General features: G+C 40.3%; 1 protein-coding gene and 1 long non-coding RNA gene across 3 annotated transcripts in view; both read left to right on the forward strand.

The window, feature by feature from the left end:
• The window catches only part of SLC35F1 (solute carrier family 35 member F1), a 247,681-nt gene that overhangs the window by 39,059 nt on the left and 184,692 nt on the right, over positions 1-23,930 (forward strand). The window lies entirely within an intron of this gene.
• The window catches only part of LOC310896142, a 33,387-nt gene continuing 19,228 nt past the window's right edge, over positions 9,772-23,930 (forward strand). Inside the window, exons 1-2 of one of the 2 annotated variants that reach the window (XR_014581225.1) lie at positions 9,772-21,466; positions 22,112-22,284. This is a non-coding gene — a long non-coding RNA (uncharacterized lncRNA). Of the gene's footprint in view, positions 22,285-23,930 lie in introns of both variants that reach the window. The other variant, XR_014581224.1, reaches the window with a different exon arrangement.

Genomic DNA, 23,930 nt, shown 5'->3' on the forward strand with positions numbered 1-23,930 from the left:
GCTATGGAGCTGAAGTTGTGATGTTGAGACTTGATGTCACAGCTGTCGGTGTCAAGACTTTCATCAGATTCAGGAAAACAGCAACAGAAGGTAAGAGAAAAAAGAAGATGGCTACTAAAGTAATGTTCATGGGAAAGGGCAGGATTACTGCTAGACTAGAACTACTTTGGGATATTGAATGATGAAGACTTCATCATTATAACAAAACCAAAAGTCACTCTATTGTTTTGATCTTAGAAAATAAATCACCTAGCCAGCTGTGCATCACAAACAGATAATGTGGGCTCCTGGATGTTTACTCCTGGAGCTGTGGGCCTTCAATTTATATTGTGACTGACAAGCATTAATCAGTTTCCTTTTTTCACAAAGGCTTCGTTATCACACTGCTGATACCTGCTGGTAAAATTCTGCTCCAGCTACTGTTTTAAGGAGTGAGAATGCAACATTTAGGTTTTATTAGGGAGAGTGTTATAACCCGTGAAGTTCTCTGTGTTTTTTGACAAAATGGAGTGACATGAAGAATTCTTGGATAGTTAATTGCTATTTACAGCATGGAAAAAACAAGTTGCTTGTGCTGCCAACTTGGAAGGCGCTGCAATTGTGTTTGTGGTAGCAGGAGCCCAGGGGTTGGAACAGGATTCTGGACTTTTGTCTGTTGCCACCCCACATATGTTTGTTAGCCTTATTAAAACCTGTGAGAGATGCAGCAGTTCATGCCATTTGACTCGCCGTGTGTTTTAAGAGGCAAAGATTTTTAAACTGAGAACACTAGCATCTAGTCTTTGTTTCCAATTTGCTATTCTCTACTGGTATTTTTTCTTACAATTTTATCTCCTTCTTCCATAGCATTAGGTGGTACAGGCCTGATATTGTTATTGTGCGTTATTGTTGCACACGCAAATTACAAACGTGATTTGTTTTTATGTACATCGGGATAGGGAGTTTTTATTCTTATCTTTCCCTAAGTATAATGTAACTCAAATCTAAAACAATGTAAAGCTATCAGACAGCATAGATGGGTATTACCTCTGGGTCACTGCTGAGCAGATAATGACAGTTTTACCTACATTTAAGACAGAACAGATCAGCAGGTGGTATATTCATATCCGCTGCTTCCTAGCCAAGTCAGCAGCTAACAGCTGATCTCCGTAGCTCAGACAGCAGATCATCTGTAGAATATTAAGTGTTGTAGTTAATGCTGACAATCAGGGCTACAGTGGACAGATGTCTATGTTATTAACTTGTCATCTGATTAAAACCACTTATAACAATATACATTAAGGGAGCAAAGTACCCAATTCCTATCTAGATCTATATGTAAGTGATTATCTGAATCTCTTCATGTGTTTTTGAATATCCCATGCTTTGTATTTTGGTTGACATGCAAGAAATGTATTTTTGGATTTTGTGTGGGGATGGTAAGTGAAGGATGCAAGCAGTTTGCTGCATGCAGGTAGCTTATGTCTTCAGCTTCACAATTTACACTTCGTCTCAGGCCAATAGACATCTTGAGCACAGGGTGGTTTTGCACACTTACATCATCATTTTGTTAGACAAAGTTTGCCTCTAGTGATGTCAATAACAGTATTTGTTGGTGAGCTTTTCCTGGTCTGAGGTTTTATTTACTTGAAGCTAATATAATTTCCTATATATTCATTCCATTCCCACAGCTTCAGGCTCCTCACTGCTTCTTCAGTCAAGCCTAAGATAAATTTTACTTAGTTATCTGATGTTGTATGGACATATTTTTAGTAGAGACCTGTTAATTGATTTTGGATATCACACTAGCACATGTACATGTATACACTCATGCACAGAATTTCTGTTAACATATGTTCCTGTAGACAGTGACATTTATTTAATTAGTCATCACAACCTGCAAAAATATGGTTAGATTATGTTATGGCTACGTGCCATTTAAGAGCAAGTGTATCTTTATAATTTTCCACCTTTCATCTCATTGTAGTCTAGTTAAAAATTCATCTGAAAATATGCACTTATGTAAAGCACCAATTTTAAGTAAAAAGGATTATTGTGTTGATTCATGTATGTTCAGATATTCACAAGTCTTAAACATTTAAATTTTTATGAACATACTGCCTGCATTTCCTTTATTAATGCAGAGCATTACAAGATCTTAACTGCGTCAAGTGTATAGCTAAGTCTCAAGTTGCTAAAGACAAGAGGAACCTGTTGGCTGTTTGGTATCTCAGAACTAGAGTCACAAAAGAAAATCATGCTATTAACTGGCATCCCAGCTTCAAGGAAAGATGTGCCATTCTGCTATATGGGTTCATTGCATCATTTTCCCCAACTTTCCTCTTTTAGTCTTTCTCCTCTACCCTTCCATTTCCTGGACAGCTTGTTTGCTCATAGGACTGTGGTGTCCCATCAGTAGTAGGGTGTGGTGCAATGCAGTATGATGTGGTCTATCTCTGTCTTTTCCTTTCAGTGGAATGGTATTATTGAAGGTAAAAGCTATTTTTCATCCTACTGATTATTCTTCACTTTTTTTCCCTTTTATATGGGGCAAACTGGCAGATGTTTAAACACCTGAATACTTTTAAACTTACAAGGAAAGTGTCTGTCTGGCTGAGCTGCTCCAGCAGACAATGTGAAGAAAAATCCCAAAGGTACTGACTACACATAAAGACCCAAGTCCAGAGGTCTGGCTCCTGTTTGTTTTTCCTCTACCCTTTTCTTGTGTAAGGAATCTCTCCATGGTTGAGTATTGGCACAGGTTGCCCAGAGAGGTTTTGGAGTCTCCCACCTTGAAGATCTTCAAAAGCCACCTGGACATGGTCCTGTGCATCCTGCTCTAGGTGTCCCTGCTTGAGGATTGGGGGATGCACCAGATGACCTCCAGAGGTCCTTTCCAACCTCAGCCATTCTGTGATTCTGTTGCAGCAGGGATTTTGTTTTAAATAAAAGCATGGGCTGATTAAAAACTCAACAATGTCCTCAGGATATGGTAAGTCTTGACCCAGAAATTTTCATTCTCCTACCCTGTTTCATGTACTTGTAAAGGCAAACTGTTGTGTCTTCTGTTGATGTTGAAATTAACAGTTTAACAGAATTTTTTTTTTCCAGTAGTGCAAAATGTTGTAGACTGACACTTGTCTGGCCAGGCCCAAAGCAAGCTACAAAAGCCTAGGATTAAAGGGCTCCAGGAAGCAGTAGCTTGAAGAGGCTGAGCTCTGTCTTCCTGCTAGCCAATTTCGTTAGGTCTGTTGATAACACAACAGAGGATCATAACATAACATTAATGAAACATCTCCTTTGCAGGATAACTGCGTAACCCTGACAGCACTAACTTAAAAGTTCACCAACTCATTGAGAAAAGATGTACAAAGTTCTGACATGTATCATAACTGAACACTTTAAAGTGCCAAACTAGTTAAATTACATAAATTTGCTGTAATTAATGCAGCTGTAATTAATACAGCTGCACTAGTTCTGTAATTAGTATCTTTTTCAGCTATGGCTTGTGCTATGAAAACAAAATACTATGGAGTAGAATTCTGTTTACATTGGATGCTTTGATTTAACAGTCATTTGAGTTTTTTTTAGCTCATGATGGGAAGCTCTAATAGGAAGAAATCCAAAAGCCGTTTAGGCATCTTCTTAATTTTGAACAGCATTACTGGATCCATTTCCTTCGCTGGAACCACAGTTTCAGTGCTTTACGAGGTTGGGCATAGGTTAGCAGGAGTATTTCAGCAGATCGGCTGTGTAACTGTTGCATGTGATTGGGAGGTAATCACAGGCGGCAATATCCACAGCACATCTTTTATAATGCCATAGTGGCCAGAAGGTAGGTAGTAGGTTTAACTCACTATGCAAGGTATGCACATGTTTGTGGATAAATTTGCTGTTTCTTTGTCCTGTACTGGAGTTCAAGGATGTCCATTTTACGTCTGTCTGTATCATACGTAGGCTCATCTCTGCTGAAAGTGTCTGTAGTTTTTGTTCTGCAGCATCACCACAGCTGATTTTTTTGGTACTCTGTGGTGTCTTATAGTGAATCACATGCCAAAATAAGCAAACAAATAGAACTGCAAACCAAAATGCCCTAATGCAAGCCCTGAGAGCTGCAGGTTTGAACATTTTTCTATTTCTGTTCTTCATCTTTTGCTGATGCACCTAAGCATCAGATGTAAGATGCACACAACATGTGCCGATTGTGATAACATGGCATTATTCTTTTAATAATGTTACAAAATTCATTCTTACTTTGTACGTACTGTTGACTGCACTTTTCAGATTTGCCAGGTTCCGTCTGATTATTAGCAGAAAAAGCATGTTCCTCTTCTCTCTTGTTTAGAAGCAATGTATTTCAGCAAGATGAGTGTCAAAATATAGTTAAGGAGAGTTTAGAGTTCAGTGAGGAAAGTATATTTGGGGTAAACACAGGGGAGTCAGGGTTGTAAATCTATGCTGGTAGAAAAGAGAGGTTTTTAAAGTACATTGTGTGTTATTGTTGAGCTTTTTGTTTGGAGGCTGATGGCACGAGAGTAGAAATACTGGTGAACAACTCCAGTCTTTGGTACGTGCTTGTGAGACTTTACATCTCTGTGCAGCAGAGAAGTACCCATCCCTGTCAGCTTAGTCCATACTGAGGGTAAAGTCACCTAGACTCTCCTCCTGTCCGAGAGATTTCTTTTTTTTTCAGGCCTGTCAGACAGTACCAGTGCTGCTGAGGATGTGCAGGGCTCAGCGAGCGCTCGCCCACCCATGCTCAGGGCAGGCGGCCCTTGGAGCAGCACTGGGGGGAAGCCCCAGTGGTCAAGGCCCCTCTGTTCCCTTCAGCAGGCCTGACCCCAGTGCTTGTCTGAGGGCTGGCAGCACGTCCTGTCCTTGTAGAGGTGCCTGGGCTGGAGCTGTACCAGCGCACCCAGCTCCTGGATGGGGTGGTGGGACAGGCCCCGGCTGCTAGGCCCTGCCCTGGGGGGTCCCAAGCCCTGGGGAGCCCCCGGCCCCACAGTGGCTTGGCAGTGGGGAGCAAATGCTGCTGCTTTTCCTCATGCATGTCCCTGCTAACAAAAAAGTACTGATAAACCACCTTGCAGACCGGACAGGTAAGGTATTCTTCACCAAATACCTTACCCTAGCACCACTTTTGCAGTGTTTGAGGTATTTTTGGCTCCAAATGATGTTTTTCTGTTTAGACCGCATCTCTTGTTGACAAAAAATCAGGAAATTTACAGTTCTGGTGGTGATCTAATTTCTTGCTGGTGCCTGGGGATGCTTCTGAGTTACTGTTTTCTCTAACTTGTATTTCAGCAGTATCTGAAAGAGGAGTTTGCACTCTGATTCCGTAAGATTTGAAAAATAAGGAACTCTTTGTCATGTAGCTGGACAAAAGTATTGAGATACGATTTATAATTTTTTTATTTTTTTTTTTCTCTAGTTGCCAGTGTAAGTACTCACATGAGTCTTTAATCCAAGACACAAATGGAATTAGAAAATTGCCATGGATGTTCAGCTTCCTTGCTTGCTATAACGAAATAGTTTGCGCTCTTTTTTTTTTTCTTTGCCTTTGAGAGGATCTATCAGAGTACAGCTTAAAGTGGTTTTCTGGATGTTGTAGTAAAATTGCCACAGCAGATTATAGGATATTATAGAGACAGCAGTGTAAAAAAAAATAAATCAGATTCATATTTTCTAATGAATTGTTATTCATCACAGGAGCCATCTAGTATCTCTAGGTATGATCTTGTTGATTTTGCATGTGTATTTTAGATTTGCCTAAGGTTCTAACTCAAGAAACACATGGTATTTTGTTTGTTTATTTGTTTCAGATAGCATTTGTCCCTACTTTCTTTCTGGTCAGATAACACAATAATGATGTGACTTGTTTATCCATAAAAACCCGTAGAAGTGCATCAAACATCTGCACATAATGAATCTGTTCATTCAAAGAAAGCTAAGTGACTGGACTGTAGTGCAAGAACTTCTCCTTTTCTGCAGGCAGCGTCAGAAGTTTCCTTCCACTGAGGGTGAAACCCCACACCGTGCTCATTTAATGAGCAAGGTACAGGATGGATTCTTAGAAAATATCCTTCTTGATTTCAGAGCAACAGGTAAACTTTGGCATAGTGAAACAGAAAATGAGCAATTTTTTTTTCCTGTTGTTACTTAACTGAATTTCAGTGATGGCCTTAAAGCACTAAGTACTGCCATTGCACTCTGGAGTACACAGCAGGTGTGATTAAAGTTGAGGTGAAGATGCTTCCATTTCAGTGATAAAATGTGTACTGGGTGCCTGCGCTGACTGTTAATATGATCAGTAAAGCCTAGAGAGCGGTTATTTGCCAGTACAGACTCAATTCAGTTGCCTAAATGTAAATATATAATGGTATTTGGGATATGCAAGAGAATCTGAGACATCTACATGTGCTGGTAGGTGTTATACAAGCTTTCAGTAGGCCTGCTCCATGTTCTTTTGGAGAGGTGGCTGGGAGCTATGATGGATGCTCTAGTGAATATGATTCTAGACAGTTATGTGTTCTACAGAACAACATACAAAATGGTAAGGATCAAGACACATACCTTGCATTGCTACATGTATATGCTTTATATACTGTAGAAGAGAGTCTTGAAAAAAGGATTTGAAGTAAGGAGATGGCAGTGACCACTTAAATCAGTGGAAGGGGGATTGATAGGCAGAAATTCATGGTCTAGAGAGAACAAGTGTTTGGATACAGCCTCAACATGGCGGACCCAAGAAAGAAAGTGAGAACATGCGGAAGGTCTCCTGTATGTCATTAGTGGATGTTAAAAGTGAACAGGGTGCAGTTAACTTGTGCAAAAAATGACTGGTGAAACCATACAGGTGAATAATTTCAGGTAGAATTGCTTGACTTTTGTTGATCTGTTTCTATGGATTTTTTTGCTAGTGCACCGAAGCCACCAAAACAGCTTCCAGTCTGCCAAGCTTCCATACTCTCTTATCAAAGCTACAAACTTTTTTAGTCGGAACAGAACTGTTAACATAGAATCATAGAATCATTTACGTTGGAAAAGACCTCTAAGATCATCAAGTCCAACTGTTAATCTAGCACTGCCAAATCTACCACTAAACCATGGCCCTAAGCACCACATCTACATGTCTTCTGAAAATCTCAAGGGGGTGACTCAAATACTTCCAAGGTAGAATTTTCCAATGCCTCACAACCCTTTCAGGGAAGAACTTTTTCCTAATATCCAACCTAAACCTCCCCTGGCACATCCTGAGGCCATTCCCTCTTGTCCTGTTGCTTGTTGCTTGGGAGAAGAGACTGATCCCCACCCCGCTACAACCTCCTTTGAGGTTAACATGGTGACTTCTGAAATAGAAATAGATTAAAACATAAGGATAAGAAAACATAACCTGCTCTCTCTGTCCTTGCAGGATCAATCTTTTTAATTTCAGTGACTTTCTGGTTTGAGTAGTTTCCGTAGTCTCTTCCTCCTTTACGTATGGAAGATCTCTGTTTTGACAAGACCTCTAATGCTCTCCTTATTTCCTCCTTCTTCCCTGTCTTCTTACTGTTACCTGTCTTGTAGAGTGGAAGATTTCCACAGGTAAGCGTGGCCAGTTGCTTTCAGGGAAGGAGCATCTTTCCTCTCCCTCCAGCAACTTCCACTGCCCACAGTGTGCTGCAGCTGGGTGCAGGCAGGCAGAGACACTCCTTTTCTGCAACCCACTCTCATGGAACAGGACAACCATATGAAGTACTCCTGCAGGAAACTAAATAAGTAAAACAGGTGTCATTTATCACAGACCTAACAGGGGTAAAGAAGGATACAAAGGAAGAAATAGATAAGTCATGATACTTTATGGGAAGCGTAGCAAGAATTATCAGGCGAAAGTTTGGAATTGAAGTAGGAAGAAAAAAAAACAGGAAGGGAGTAGATGGTGTGAATCAAGATGTTATTTTGAATTCGAACTTCTGAAAGTCATAAATGGGCCAGGGGAGCTTGAGACTAAGCTGAAATGTAGCATGTGAAGGAATTGCTGCAGACCTGGGTGAGAGCAAAATGAGTAAACAGGACAGCCACGAAATTGGTGGGAGCAGCAGATGAGATGGAAGAAGTAAAACATAACTTCTCACTGTTAAATTTTACCTTACAAACTATGGGAAGAAGGAATAAGAGAAGCTTTTAAGAAGTTAGATTAGGGTCAAAGTTGTTTTTTTTTGGAGAAGGTAGGAGGTCCCAGCAGACTGGTATTTTAAGTGCAGCTCCTCTGATTATATTGAATCAGTGTGCTAATTCCTTTGCTTAGTTGGCAGCAAAGTTACTAGATTTAGGATTGTATTTCTCCACCATTTATTAACAAAAGCCCATTCCTGCTGACTACCATTAACGTTTATTGAAGTTACTGTCTCCGGGGACTGGGCCAAAAAAGGACGAGGAAAAAGCCTTCTTTATGTTCTGACAGAGTTCATGCCTCAAGGCATGAATGAATAGTACAACGCTGAGCTCTGTAATAAGAACTAAAGGAAGGTGGAAATTATTTTCTTCTTGCTGCGTTGTTTGTTTTACCCATAGTTGCACTAGGCTATTAAATCCAGTATGGAAGGGGAGATTTTCTCTATCATAAAGAGTTTTTTAATTGTAGGATTTTGAACACACGGGTAATTTATTTAATTTATGTTTGTGTACTGCATTGCAAGTGCTTGTAATGGTGCTTTTTCAAACTTCCTGAACAGATTTTAAGCAAAATAACAATCAGTATTGTTATTTTGAGAACAAGGTTTTGGTCAATGGAAGCAGTACCTGCACCGCACCACTGTAGTTCAATGCACAATTTAAAGTAGAGTGCAGTGAAACAGGAACAAAATCAAAATAACTTTCAGCATCTCATGCTTTGGAACATTTGGCATGCAAGTGTCCCAAGAGGCTGAGCTGACTGTGGCCTTAGCATTTTAGAAGAAAGCAGTGATTTCAGATGCATCAGTTTTCATCTCAAATGCCACATAAAATCTGTCCCCTTTCATGCATCTCAAAACGGACACCCAGAGCCACCAGGCATTATCCCTTTATTCAGAGTCCAGGGTCACAAAGGTTGTTTGCAGCTTGGGAATTCACAACAGAAATAGGAAAACTGGGTCAGAAAATGCTTAAAGGATTACTGTTTCATGAGATGGAGGCATTGATATTGTAAAACAATTTATTATTTGAAGTTCTTCTTTGTTTTCCTTCTGTGTAGCAGATGATTGCTAGAAAGAACAATCAATTGCAAATTCAGGCAGCTTGGAAGGAAGTATCAAAAACAATGGAAAATGTACTTTTTTAAAGCCAGGATGATGCGAAATCAACCTAAACTTCTCTGTGTTTCAGCTACCTTTGGAAGGTTTTATTTCATCACCTTTGTGAGCTGACAACCACTTGTTATATTAGCAAATTCTAATAGTAGATATAACACACCACTTGAGACTAGCAGAAATCTTGGGGATTCATCAGCACGAAGGTAGATACCCGTGTTTGAGCTCCTGTCTTAGGCTCTTCCATATAGTTGGTGCAGAGAAGTCACCTGTTGTGGGTTCAATGCATTTCATACAATATGAGGGGGAAAAAATTGATTTAAGGATTTTTTTCCTTAAAAGTACATTTTTATCTCCACTGAATTTAACAGGTGTCTTAAAATAGCTCATGTCTCTCCTTTGTCTGACATTCAGCAAGAACACATTCCAAAATCTGGGAGCCCAAAAGAGCAGCCCAGTGCAACATCTGTTGCTGATTTTTAGCTGCTCAAAAAAAAAAGGGGGGGGGGGGGGATGGATATAAAAGCTTGTACTGCTCAGCTCCATTCACTTATTCTAAATTAAAAAGCATATATACATATGCTCTCCACCTTTTCTGCAGGAAAAGAGCACAAAAATCTGGGATGCCATACAACTCTTAACAGATTTCTTACAAATCAGAAACCTTCCAGAGTCTGTGCTGAAAACTATGAGCTTCAGTGTGACCAGTATGGAAAATTTGGAACATTATTTAACTTTTGTATTACAATTACACCTAGAAGTCCAGAAAAAAACAGGGCTTCATAGCACAAACGCGACAAAACAGAACTGTCCCAAAGAATTTACAGTATACTTAAGTTTCTCAAAATGAATGATAAAAATTATAGATAATAGTATGCCACATAAAATAGCAGGAGAGATTACAGATATTACCTGTTAATTAGAGTACTACAATAAAAATAAGTTAGATCAAAAAGTCTAAGTGATTTTGTTAGGAATGGGTCATTCCTTTTACTGTAAAGAAAGAAACAAAACAAAATAAGTGGTCCTGCACAGCCTCGCCTGGAGGATGCTTTCATGGCACCAAATTTGAATGTGCGTAAGTCAGGTAGAATGCTAACAATGGAGAGATTTCTCAGCATCCTCAAAAGCAGCAATGTATTTTATCTAACACATCACTAATGAGCCATGACTCATATTTAGAAGCCCTGTTTTGGGGTCTAGATTAAGGGAACAACTTTGATTTGTTGTTTCAAATGTTTAATAAAATACATTTTGAGAATAACACAAGAGTAAACCCACTCAATTGGTGTCATGTAATTACTTGTGTAATAGATTTAAGGACATTTACAGTCCTTGTGCAATGTCTGTATGAGGGCTCAGAGCTAGGGGAAAGTATGTCAGAATTCACACATATCTTGGGAGTTATTTTCAGGGGCCTAGGCAGTATAAAATGATGGCTATGCAGAACACCCCCATATATGGTACAAGTGTTCAAGGTAATTATCAATAAATCCTTACCTGAAGTCACTTTTGTGACAAGTGATGTGTGATTCAATATTGATACAGATGCATATTTTCTTATGTTAGCTTACTATCCTAGAGTTAAATATACTATACTCTTTACAAACAGTGAAGCTCAGAGAGAGAAATTCTGTTGCACATTCACAAGTTGTGTGGATGAAAAGCAAAATTTAATTCTTCTGACTCTCATACACTACAAGGTCTTCTTAATATCCCTCCAGCGGTGAAGGAATATCTAAATGTAGATGAAGGCAAAGAAGTACATAATTAAATATTTTAATAGTGGCTGTTTAGTCCACTAGTGATGAACTCAAATCAGAGAATGTGTGTCAAAAAATGCAACTTCTGTTCATGGAAATTTGCTCAAAGGGACCTGTGGCAGTCTCTAGTCCAAACTCCTGCTCAAAGTCAGACTAATGTCAAAATCATGGCAGGTTGCTCACGGCCATGCCTGGTTAAGACCAGAAAATCTGCAAAAGTCAGGAATGCACAGACAGCCCTTTTGGGCAACGTGTTCTAGGGCTTAACCATTTCCAGACCGGTGGCTTATAAAAGTTGTACATTCTTCATTTTTATTTAGTGAAACTAATCCATTTCCATCAAGAGAAAGTTGCTAAAGGTTTGCTTCCAAAGAACACCCTGCTCCTTCGTAACCAGTAAATGACCAAAGGAGCATTTAGGTCAGCAGTGCAGACAGAATACCAGATGACCAGTGTATTAATCCACAGGCCATGAATTATTGCAGGCTGGTTTGCAAAGAGGTTGTGCCTGCTTTGTGCAAAACTTTTTGGGGGTTGCAGAGCAATAGGTGTAGGCTGGTGGTTGGAACATGCAGATGAAGAGAATAGTCTCCAAATTTTTAATACCCTTTTAAAGTTGTTTCACTTAACAAAGCTATTTGTAGAGTTTTCCTGATTTAGTTCCTTGGCAGGAACAGTGTAAGTCAGGAGAGCTGGTTTGTGTTTTTACAAACTGCTTTTTCTTTGGAAAGTACTGATTCAACACAACTACAGGATCTTGGGGAATACACTAGGTTGAGCACTAATTTCCCCATGAAAGCATTTTGAAGTGCTGGATAGACTACCAGCTCAAAACAGAGGAGATCTGCGAGGAAGCATGATGTCCTTTGTGGTAGTGGATACACCTGTGTAAAACAAATGAGATGAACAACCCTCTAGAGGTGCCTGTCTTTATCCATGAGCTACAGAGCGAGCACAGATGCCAATCTTAGATGAACTTCTACAGGGCTGAAGCCAGGGAGCTGAAATTCTTTTATTTGTCATATTTTAAAATAGTTAGTTTCTGTTCCTTTAATCCTTTGGGGATGCAAATTGCTTTGGAAATTTTGTGCCAGTTATAGTAGGGAAAGAAAAGAAATTGTGATGTAATGAGCTTGTTAAAAGTCACGGATTGTGTGGAGTTTCCACCCCCGGGGAGGGCACGGCTGGACTCTGTTGCACTTCTGTGCCGTTCACCTGCAAATGGTCATTAAGGAGCTTGTTGAGCTTTATGAGCAGATCTGGTCTTTGTTACATACTGAGACGGAACCATTTCTGCTGTTCTTTGAAAATCTTTCATGCAGCAGAGAGTTTTGTCTGTTGTGCTAATGCTTTAGGTTTACCTCAGTAAGTCAGTAGTTCGAAGTATATAGAGGCCTCATTTTCCCCCAAGTTAAGCTTGCAAACTTAGTGGTAACCTGTTAGTTTTTACAGATAGCAAGATCTGAAAGGAGGAGAGTGGCTTTTCATATACACGACTGAGCTGGATTCCAACTTAGTACTGTTTGAATGCAATCTACAGTGATGAGAAATAGAGAAATTGCGTATGATTCCTTAGAGATGAAAAATTGTATCACATAACTGTGCTGTCAAACACAACTTTGATAGTTGTTCTGTGTAAAACAAAGTTCTCAGAGCCTGAATGAGCTTGGGTGCTATTTTAAATTCATTTATGGGCTCCTGGGATCATGCTGACCTTCTGGTTCTGCCAACCCTGATGCCAAATCATGTGAAAAAGCAGATTCTCAATGAAAATTATATATTGTCCAAGATCTAAGCTTTTTTTTGGATCTATTATTTATCATCTAGGCTTGCTAGACACAGTTCTGAAGACACTATCTTGTGAACATGTTTTATGCTAGTAGGGACTTCTTGGTATCACACTCTACAGCCACAGTAGAGCTGTGCATGTGGACTATATATGTTTTCCGATCTTCAGCCTTCCATCTCCTTCAAACCTAAGATGCTGAGAGAATAGCTTGAAAGCGGAGAGAATTCAGAGCTAAAACACAGAATCAATACAAAAGTGTTTGTTTCTGGATCTGTACACAAACATTTAGTTTGCCGTTCAGTACAGAATTAGAGCAACTAATCCCCCAAGTTACATATTTTATCTAACCCAACCTGTTCTCTCAGGAGCATCCATCTTTCTTAAAACTTTTGTGGTTATGTCCTTTTAGAAACGATTTGTTCATTAGTGCAGCAGTAATCACGAAAATAGGTCACAGCCTCTTTGGAGTTAAGCTGTTACGTCCCCACAGAGAACAGCACTTAAATATCAATAGCGTAACCGGGAAAACTCGGCAGTTATTTCCCTGTTTTCTGCAATTCAATGAGGAGTTGTTCGATGCAGACCCCGTTGCACTCCACATGAATGGCGGTGATTGTGAGAAAATGATCTCCTATTAATGCAAGATGTCACACTGAGAACAAAGACTAATTTTTACCATGATGGGATGAGCTCACTCTAATCCCCAATTTGGGCGACTTTGATGCTTGTCCAGGTGCCAATTTTTCCATATATGACATACCAGAAGAAATAAATAAATAAATAAATAAAAAATGTTGAACAGGGCAGTGTTAACTGATGCATGGCTGCTGAGTCTCAAGGTCATATTGGGTGAGATGTCATATCATTACCCTTTTGCATGCTATTTCCCAGGGAACCACCTACCCTGTCAACAATTTGAGCTTTCATGGTGCTAAAAAAATAATTCATATTAAATATACCCTCACAAGTAAAGAAATGCAGACCTGCTTTTGAAATTCCCAGTCTGCTTCAGTTTATACTTGCATAAATGTCTGAAAGATGTCAGTTTAATTCAAAATAGCTTTGCCTCTAGGTTTTCTGTACCACAGGCCTTTACATCTCTGTCCTGGTATTTTGGTGTGAAATCTTGGGATGACTCACTGGGACTTCCTGATACGTCATTCCTCTGTTTGCAGTGCCCACTCGTATATCAAAGACGGGAAGGACCAGGCCATAATGACTGCTCTGTTTCATGAGCTGTGATAACTGGAGGTTCTGTATAATGTATTTGGTTAAGTTGCAGCATAATTTTTTTTCCAAAAATGTCATTATAGCCCAGAGAATTAGAAATAGTGAGATACAGAGTAGGATAGCAAAACCCAATAACAGGAAATTAAGTATACTATTTTGTCTCTCTCTTCTGTAGTATTTCATGTTGCCTTCCCTGTTCTGTTAAAGGTGCCTATTCTCTTAGTCTGTTATCTCTTTGTCAGATAACTGTCCTTTGTCCAAGGTCCTCCCTTAAGAAGGCATTTGGAAAGCCAGGCAGCAAGGTCTGGTTGAAGAAGACACGTACTGCTCATTGCTCTAACAACCTGTCACCCCAAACCTTTTCCCTTGTGACCTGGTGTACATAGCAAACAGAAGAAGGTCCCACGGATGCTAATCCTGCCGCCTTGAACAAGGTTGTCCTCCCTGTTCACCATGGAGAGCCCTTGTGTGAGAAAGGGGGAGGAATTTCTTACACTGTATATCCCACCAGAATAAAATGTGAACATTGCATGAGCAATAGGATCAAAGGTCATTAAAAACATAGGAGAAATAGCATAAAATTAGAAGGTTGTTGGGAATATTTTTTTGGAGTGTGTGTGTGTCTCAAAAGAATAGAAAATGAACTCCCTGAAGAACAAAGAAATAAAATATTCAAAATAGTGCTGGAATTGCCAGGCTCACATTCTTTAGGGAATGTAAGTTTTTATTCTGTGTACTGCTTTGTAAGGAATAAAATCCCCAAAGTTTCTGATTTTACTTATGAGCCTATTTTAGTGGATATACATTATGGTGTTAATTATAAGTAGATTACTGAAGTAAGAAAATGAGGGTGACGTGCTGGAAAAATATAAACAGTAAGATTAAAAGAAAAAAAAACACAAAAAAAACCCACAAAATGTCACATTTTGTATACTGAATCTCTGTTAAGAGAAGATTTACAGTTTATTAACTGCACAGTTAGTCTATGTTTAAAAAATCAAAAGAGGTCTTTGCATGTTCAGAAGCACCATATTGGAAAGGTGGGGTGCATTTTGAATATGACGGTGTAGATTCAGAAGGAGAAAAATCACAACAGCCATAAAAGAAATTTAAAGTTTTTTTCTCTTTTAAAGGCTGCTTTGAGATATTATTTGCATTTGCACTTCCAAGATGTGCAGTTAGTGGAGTAAATGCTATTGAGAGCCTGGCCACATCATTAATTTCTAGAATACGCTTTTGCTTACAGTAGAGACCATTCTCTATTTTTCCTACCTTTCATTAACTCTTGGGTGTAAAATATTTGTGATTTATCTTCAGCCTTTACCTCATGAACTTTCTGAATACATTCAGATTAACGTGAAGATTAATCATTTTGGAAAGTTTGTCAACTGTTTCTGCGATCACCGCCCTAACCAGGAAACCATGACATCGTGCAGCATTGGTGTTCATTATATCTCTTGCAGGGATGCACACCCATTCTTGTTATCAGGTTGGAAGGAAGGAATTTGACACCTGTCGTGGTATCAGCCCGGACTTGTGATGTCTGGCAACGCTGCATTACCCTGGAACAGCCTTGTAAAATATGAGTGAGAATTGCAGCACGCTTCTTACAGAGCGCATCCCCCTGGCCCCTTCCCTGTGTGCTGCAAAGCTTCAGGTCGTAAACGTGGCTTGCTGGCTGCCAAGTCTCTTAGCAGCAGCAGGACTCGGTGTGTTATCAACTAATGAAATCCTTCTGATATCATACTATGCCTGTTAGCTCTTCTGGTGCAGTCATTCTTCCATTCTGCTGAATTTCAGAATCAGTAGTGTGTCAAAAGCCTAACTGCAAGTATAGAGGGCTCTTCTAAATAACAGCAACTTCAGCAACACTGTGAACTCTTACTAATTATGTTTCTCTCATTCATCAACAGTAGGCTTTAGTGTTAGTCTTAATGTGAAAGTGGTGTTATTTTATCCCAGTGGTGTTATTTTAGTGCTCTTCTGCAGAAGGTGCTCGTTGACTGAAGTGCTTGAAATCAAACATTTTTATGTTATTTTGCTGAAGCTGTTGTATTCTAAGAAGAAATGAGAGACATGTGAGCCACAGCAAGAAACAAGTGGCTGCTTGCACTACGAAATTCAAGGCCAAGCACAATCTAAATTCAGAAGTAGGTAAGTCGCTGTGCTGGATTCAGAGTTGATGGATGAAGTGGCACAAGTTGCATGTTATTAAGAGGATGTAAGTGTGTCTGACTGAGTCGGAAGGAGCATAAATGATATTCCGAGGAAGAGGTCCTAATTAGAGAAGTGTAAGTGATGCTAGGACAGTTTTAAGCACCTATCATGGATGAGATCAGCTTAGACAATTCGTAGAAGTTATCTAGACTTGCTGGGAGAGAGCTACTTGACTGACGTAGTTATTTTAGTTGCTTTTATTGCAGGAATGCTTCTTCCCGTTTTTAAGTTTGGAGTGCGTGTCCTTGGCCTGATGCTGCGTATGTGGTGCATAGAAGACACGAAGTTCTGTGCATTCTCTGTCCCTCATTAACCTTGTCTGGTGGCTAACCTTCCTCTCCATACATGCAGAACACATGCTTAATGAATGGGCAGGCGACTGCTCTGAGTTCAAGCATTCCCTGGGCAGCAGCAGAGCACAATGTGCTGCTTATGTCACACATTTTCTTTTTGTGCAAGCAACAGAGTTGGGTGTGGGAGAGCAGAGCAACAAAAATGCTGCATTAGATACAAAAGGGATTATACGTGCTGTGTAGTTTATGGAGAGAGACTACTGGTAAAGTCTCTCTACCAATATAGGCAAATGGGCACTTTTTTAAATGTAAGATTCTGGGAAGTTCCACCCATGTGGAATGGAAGACGTTGGAGATACTCTTCAATTTTTAGATGCCTCAGTTACTAATATCTGATTATAAGCTCTCAACTTGACCCACTAGCTTGTACTGTTATGCACTAATGTTAAAGAATATCTTAGCACATTCTGTAATTTATGATGCAACCAAGATAATATATAGTATTCTAGGATTTTGTTAAATGCTGGAAAGTGCTTATACACCGCCATGTTCAGTAATAAAGAGCCAGTGATGCAAACTGTGGTATCATTCAATGAGGGCCCAAAGAGCATAAAACTGCTGAGACTTTGCTGTCAATACTTTTATATTGATTATGTGACCTTAGTTACAGTTTTCAAGGCTTTATACACAAAAAGGACTTTTGAGACACTTTTTTTTTTCTCCTCTGCTATTTTAATGCAATGCTTATAGAATATGGGAATCAGTAAAGTGGTTCTCTCTTCTGTTTAAATATGCCAGGTCAGATATCAACACTGTTTCTGTCCCAGTGCTCTTTTGGTTCTAGTTTGTTTGGGATTACTTGAAACTCATGTATGTGTTAGTTGATACTAATAAAACTAATTTTCTCCACTCTGTTGCTTGCCTAAGTTCTGCTGCCTCATGACACGAGCTCTTGATTAAAACTAGATTTGTTCATACTGGAACAGTGAAGAGGTGATTCTGCCCCAGAGAAGCACGTACTTATGTGTGGATCAGTGATGCATTTCATTCATTTGGCATGATTAGTTTTGTGTTGTTTTGGGGGATGGAGAGAATGCTTCAACTGCTCTTCAGTTCTGACAGCAAGGACAACAGTAACCTTGGCAAATAAGGATGCTGAAATACCACTTAATCCTTACTCGTAAATCAATAGGGTTTTGCCTAAGCAATACATTACACAACCTCTCAGTGTTTGAGTAAAGAAGCTATGAAACACTGTGCTGCACTTCAGGTGAAGTATTCATGCATAAATTAGCTGTGTGGCTGAAATAAATTTGGCCAGGCATGTTCTAGCAATAGTTTTTTTGTTGTTTGTTTGTTTGTTTTTTAATCGAGAAATGCTGATTCCCAGAAACCAAAAGTGTGGGAGAAGATTCATTTTGAAGTCTTTCATTTTGACATTAAAGAAAATAAAATTAATTGTACAAATGTCTCTCACTGGTATTTTCTTAACAGCAGTGTTAAATGCTTAACAAAAAAAAAAAAACAACTTTTATTAGGTTAAAACCTGTAAATCTCACAATTGGGTGTTATGGGCTGGTCTGGAGCAAGCAGTTTGCCCAAGATAAACCTCGTGCTCTCTTCCTCGGTGTGCAGCATCCTGCTGGGTAAGCGGTCGGTCCGAGTTGTCCCATGGCTGCAGGAGCGCTAGAGCCAGGGTATGGGAGGAGGGCGAAGGGAAGGAGCAGACCCACCTCTCAGCTGCAGCCTCCACGTGGGCTGCATGGAGCAGGAGGCCAAATCACACCTTGAGTTAGGCTTTTGCTCTGAATCACATCTGGAAGGCTTTCTGCCTCGCTCCACTTACCGACGGGAACCTTGGAACGGTTTCGGTGTATTAGGCATTAAGAAGCATTTCTGAATATCCTCCCATGTTTCTTTAAAAGGCTGTAGTCACTCTGAATCAATTATTGGGAACGATCAGTCTGTGGGTTTGGGGATTGCTTTTTTAGTTACAGTTTTATTGCATATATTTTTTTCATTTTAACTTTTGTCTTTGTAGCAGAAGCTCTCAAAATCACGGGCTTGGGACAGTCTCCTGCCCACTCTACATTTGTCTCCTAGCACCCACAGTAAACACTAAGCAAATGGCTCTGATATTTCTAGCAGGGATTTTTGTTTATTACCCTGAGAGAGTCATTCAACACGGTCAAAAGGCAGTAAATGTTTCTTTGTAGCACTGACCTCTTTAGGGAGCGTGCAGTACAGCTGCCTGTACAGGGCCATGTGCATTGGATGTTTCACCAACCTCCGTGCTCCTGTGCTGTGGAAGGCTGTGGGTGGAATTAAGCTGCTGTGGAAGAAATTTTTACCTTAGGTTGAAGACCTAATATATATATATACGTGTGTGTGTATATATATATATATATATGTAAACAGGGGCACAACTTGGGGCAGGGCTAGAGGACAAGCCACCAGTGATCCAGCCTCCTGACCAAGGACCTTCTGAGAGGGAGGCAGGAGGAAAATAGTATCTGCTGCCACCACCCAGCTTTTAGCACTGCTCACCGAGCCAAGCCTGGGCATAAAGATGGGCAGGTACAGGCACAGTGGCAGCAGGAGGGCACGGAGCTTGCTGAGAACAGTTTTTCTTTGGCAGTTTTGAAACTGCCTGTGATTTTTGCAGCCTGTTGTGATGAACCAAGCCCTGTTTGTTGACCTGACGTGTATGTATGTGGGGCTGATGCATACAGCTAGTTTTTGATACAAAATATATAATTTTGAAGATAGTTATGCTAAAAAGGCTTAGGGAAACTGGAGATTTATTCTCCTACTTTGTTTTCTCTTTCTTCTCTTCCTGTATTGCTGCCTAATTCGGGATTCTTTGGTTCCCCATTTTTTGTTTTGTTTTCAGGCTCCTTCCCACACACCATTTGGAAGTGATTTCAGGTCATCTGTAGAGCTCCATTCCTTTGGCATTTCCTATATTAAAAAAAAAAAAAAAAAAAAAACAAAGTTACCATTACAGTTCCTGTCATCTTGTCTTGAAAAGTATTTTGAGCAGAACAGATCAGGTGAGGCTGGAGAAGAAGGCTTTTTATCTTTGTGACCATTCTGCGGTAGTCCTGCCTCATGAACCTACTCCATCTGCAGACTCCTGTCAGCATGTTGGTATACATTCTCATTTCATTCCACTTGTTTTCTTCTTTTTAGTATCTAATAGGAATGCAGCTCAGCCAAGCAGGACATATTTAACCTTGCAATGCTTTGCTGTATTAGTTTGGCAAGCGCAGTGGGGATATAAGCAGTCCAATATTCATATGAAAGATTTGTCTCCCACAGAAGAATCCGTAAAAAACTTTGCCAAATGTTTTCACAAGCGAGGGAAATAAAGATGGGATCTTGGAGTGGCTAACTGGATCTTGTGCTATGCCTGTGGTTTTCCACAAACTGAAAAAAGCATCAGAAGTGTTTTTGTATGTTCTAGGTTTCCCTGTTGTTTCCGCCCTCAGATCCCTTTCTTTGCATGAGTTTTTCCTGAGAAACAGGACCCAGATGCTTTAGGAAAGAGTGATAGCTACTACCTGAGCCTGATTGTCTTTTCCATTTATTGTGTTGAAGGCCTGTCAAGAAAGGATTTATCACTTTAAAAGACTATGCAAATAGAGATGAAGGAATCATTTCACTTTAAAGGATAATAAGTGTTAAAAATAATTTGTGGAGATAGATCATCAAGCAAAAGATTCTCAAGGATGATTTAAAGTTGTCATGACAGATTAAAAAAAAAAAAAAGAAGAAAAAGAAGGAAAAAGTCTGGAGATGTTCACTGAAACTAAAATCTTCAAAACCTGGAAATGAACCTGTTAAATGAACATTTCCAGTCGTGCTATCCATACCCTGCATGCCCTTAGGTCTCACTTGCAAGATGTGCTGGTGGAGGGGAGGGCTGGAAGCGGTTCTTCCTCTGCTCTCCCCCCAGGCAGGGGCTCCTCAGTCCTGGGCTGCTTTGGCTGCTGCCCCTGCAGCTCCACGCACATCAGTCCACACCTACTGCCTGCTGCGTACATTTTCTGAAGAGCTGGACAATGTGGCACTTGTGTCGCCCACCCCTGTGAGGTTTCAGGAGGAGGAAAGGCTTAGTTTGTTTTGCTGGCCCAAGCCCAGACTGGCGTGATAGCTCTGTGTGCAGTTATTTTGGATTCACAGTAATGTAACTGTAAGGCTTGCAGCTGTGTGAGTCCTCCACTTGCCATCCAAGGGTGTCTCCTGTCCTCCCCAGTGTGAGTTCAGTGCCTGTCTGATACTTTCATTTCCATGGAAAACTCCAAAATAATGAGCATTTTAGATCTGTGCTGAACAGAATCCTGTGTTTAATCCTTACACAAGCCATAATGTTTAAATTTGTGCAATTAGGACTTCATTTAAAGAAGCCTCGGAATCTTTAGGATTGTCTACAGCAGTACCTCAGGCATAACGCTGTAGCAGAGGGGCACCTAGGGCATCCAAATGTACTGCTGTATTGGATATATTGGCATTTGCAGCAGGAACTACAGCTGGAAAGGCAACAAATAAGACAGCAGAGGCAAGTAAGTCACCGTTCTGGGGATGTGTTACTTAGTGAAGGCAGTGTTGTGCCTACCCTGTGCCTAAGGCTGCTCTTAGGTTGAGTCAGGTCTGGTAAGCTTCCACATAAGCAGCAGCAATGATCTAGAGCATCCCTGTCCTTTGAATGTCCAAGCAGCACTGGCTGTCTTTTCCTCTTTCCAGCAAGCTTAGGTAGCGGAAAGGGACACTGACTGATCTGAGGAAGCATCTCTGATAAATACTCAAAGGGAAGAAGGCAGCCCAGCAGGCGTTGTTTAAATACTGGCCTTTGGCATTCAGCTGTGCGTGCCTAAATAGCAGTACTTGTTCTCCTCTGCCTGAAGTGCATCACAGTTTGAGGTACATGGCTGCTGTCACTGCTAGGTTCGCTGCAGATTTTTAATCTTCTGGTGCAGCTCAATAACATTTCTCTCAAATTTTGTTTTTCTTATTTGGAGTTTTCTGTTTGGGTTGTGTAGTTTTTTTTTGCCATTAAAATCACCTCATTTTATTGCAGTATGCTAAGCTGCAGGATTTGGAGGGGTTTTGTTTATTTGTTTAATGAAGATTTATTTTCTTTTTATTCCATTTCCTGAAGAAACGTGCCTGTTTGGACACTAAATCAAGGGCTGAAATGAAAACTGTTTTCTCACGTAATGCATAAATCAAAATTACATTTTCTTTGATTGCTTGGTTTTCCAATTAATAGAACACTTAAAATGAACATTGATGCCCATGAATAATGGAGCAAAACATGCTAGAATTAGCCAAAGGAGCATTTGTAGAATTTTAATGAATTTTGAAGCAGCTTGTGGGTGTTTGAGATTTCTGTATAGTTGCTTTCTTTAAATGAAAAGTGATGGGTAGGCAATTGTGTCGCAGTAGTGTAGCTCTGCTTCTAACTGGCCTTCAGTAGGTAACAGTCCTCTGTTAGAAGGAAAAAAAAAAAAAAAGAAAGAAAAAAAACCCCACGAACATCCAGGATACAGACTTGTTTTCCTGCAGCTATTAGAAAGGCTCGTTGGCTTTCCTCTGCAATGGATGTGATGTGCAACGCCAGCTGCAGCAACTCAGACTTGACTGAAATGGATTCAGGTGTTAAGATTGGATCAGAGAAGCCAATTAACCATTCAGGCAGAGCTGAGAATTGCATGGCCGGCTTCCCAGTATCCCCAAATGTAAGTGCTTACTGGATCCTTTCCATGTATTTAGATGCCTACCAGATGTCTACCAGGTTAGAGCACGTACCTAAGAGGCTGAGGGTCTGTAGGTGGGGTGGTTTTCAGCCTGAGGGAACCCGGTTCTGTTCTACTGGAGTGTACCCTGCCCACTGATAAGTCCCTTGGGAAAGCAGAGCCACCAAACAGCCCGCAGGGGAAGGCCTCTTCTGTGGCTGGATCAGCGGGGCTTGCTGTTGGGATGGATTAGCAGAGATCCTGAGCATCTGCTCCTGGTTCTGTCATTTAGAAAATGTTTCCTGCTTTAACTTACACCTGCTACGTAATCATGCTATGCATGCTGATTCTAAAACATTTTTTAAAAAGTTAGTACTTTATAAACTACAAATTAAAACTGATTCTCTCTCTGAATAGTTGTTTTACTAGGATGCAGTGAATATAAAATATTTTTCTTGAGATTTTCCCCTTCTAGCTGAAGATTGAAGTGTACTGTTCACTTGTGAAACTGAAGAAAAGATGAATTATTGAAACTAATACCATGCTTTCTGCCCTTTCAGTGTAACTTTAAAATGTTGGAGGTAATTTAGGAACCAGGTATAGCTAAACATCAGTGGAATTCAGCTGAGCTCAACCTGCTGCAAGTGCAAAACTTGTCATAGCTGAACTCAGAAACTTTGTGGAGACCCTTGTGCCTTTTGGTTTCCAAAACAAAATGAAGACGTTATTGGCAAATCAGTCTTTTAAGATGTCCTCATTCTGTTTTGTTCAGTTTTGCTCCTTAGAGGAAGGCATTTTATATAAATTGAGAAAAGCCTGTGAGGTCCCTATAAAGAGCAAAACCGTTCATCTAGAATCAGGCATGAAGGAGAAATTCTGCCTTATTTTCACTGTTTAGTTCTGAATACTACTGGATATGAGGTAAGGATATGAAATCTCTTTTTTCCCCCAAGCATGGCTGGCACAGGTGCCCAGCACGCTCCTCCACGTGTTTGTCTGTACAGATGTAACCCCCTCCCTCTCCCAGTTTCACCAGTTTTCCTCTCCCAGTGTCAGCCAGTGATGACCAGGCAAGTGAGGGAGAAGAAGGCAAGGCTGGAGACCGGTCAGGTTCCTCTCACACACCATGCACTGGACAAGGGTGGGAAGGTGGAGGGCGAAGCTGCTGTGTTCCCACTCAGTGCCTGCACCCATGCTCCTGAAATCCCATGTAGCTTGTTCTCCGGCCTCCTTCCTTTCCTGTTGTGCCCCCAAGTTTTAAAGCTGTTGTTTGTTCTCTTGCTTAGGCTGATGGTGCTGGAGCTCAGTACATACAGCTCCTTGAGAGTTTTCTTCAGATTTATTCTAGGATGCATTTATAGATGGTGCTCATGCAATAGCGAAAATGAGAAATCTGGGAAGTGAGAGCCAGCATATGGAGCCAGCAAATAAGGATGGGAACAATGAACTAAATTTTGCTTTGGGGAGGCATGATGTTAAGGATTTGGCTTTTCAGTTTTACAACGTAGACTGTTTAAAGCTAATTTATACTCTTCAACCTAGTGATGTCTGTCTCCTATCCGTTTATTGGATAGATGATCACAGTTTATGTAGATGTTTTTGTACAGCTACTGTGTTGACAAAATGAGGATAGCATATCTTACATATCC

This window comes from Anser anser (genome assembly GCF_964211835.1).
Source record: "Anser anser genome assembly, chromosome: 3".
In the NCBI taxonomy this organism is placed as follows: Eukaryota; Metazoa; Chordata; class Aves; order Anseriformes; family Anatidae; genus Anser; species Anser anser.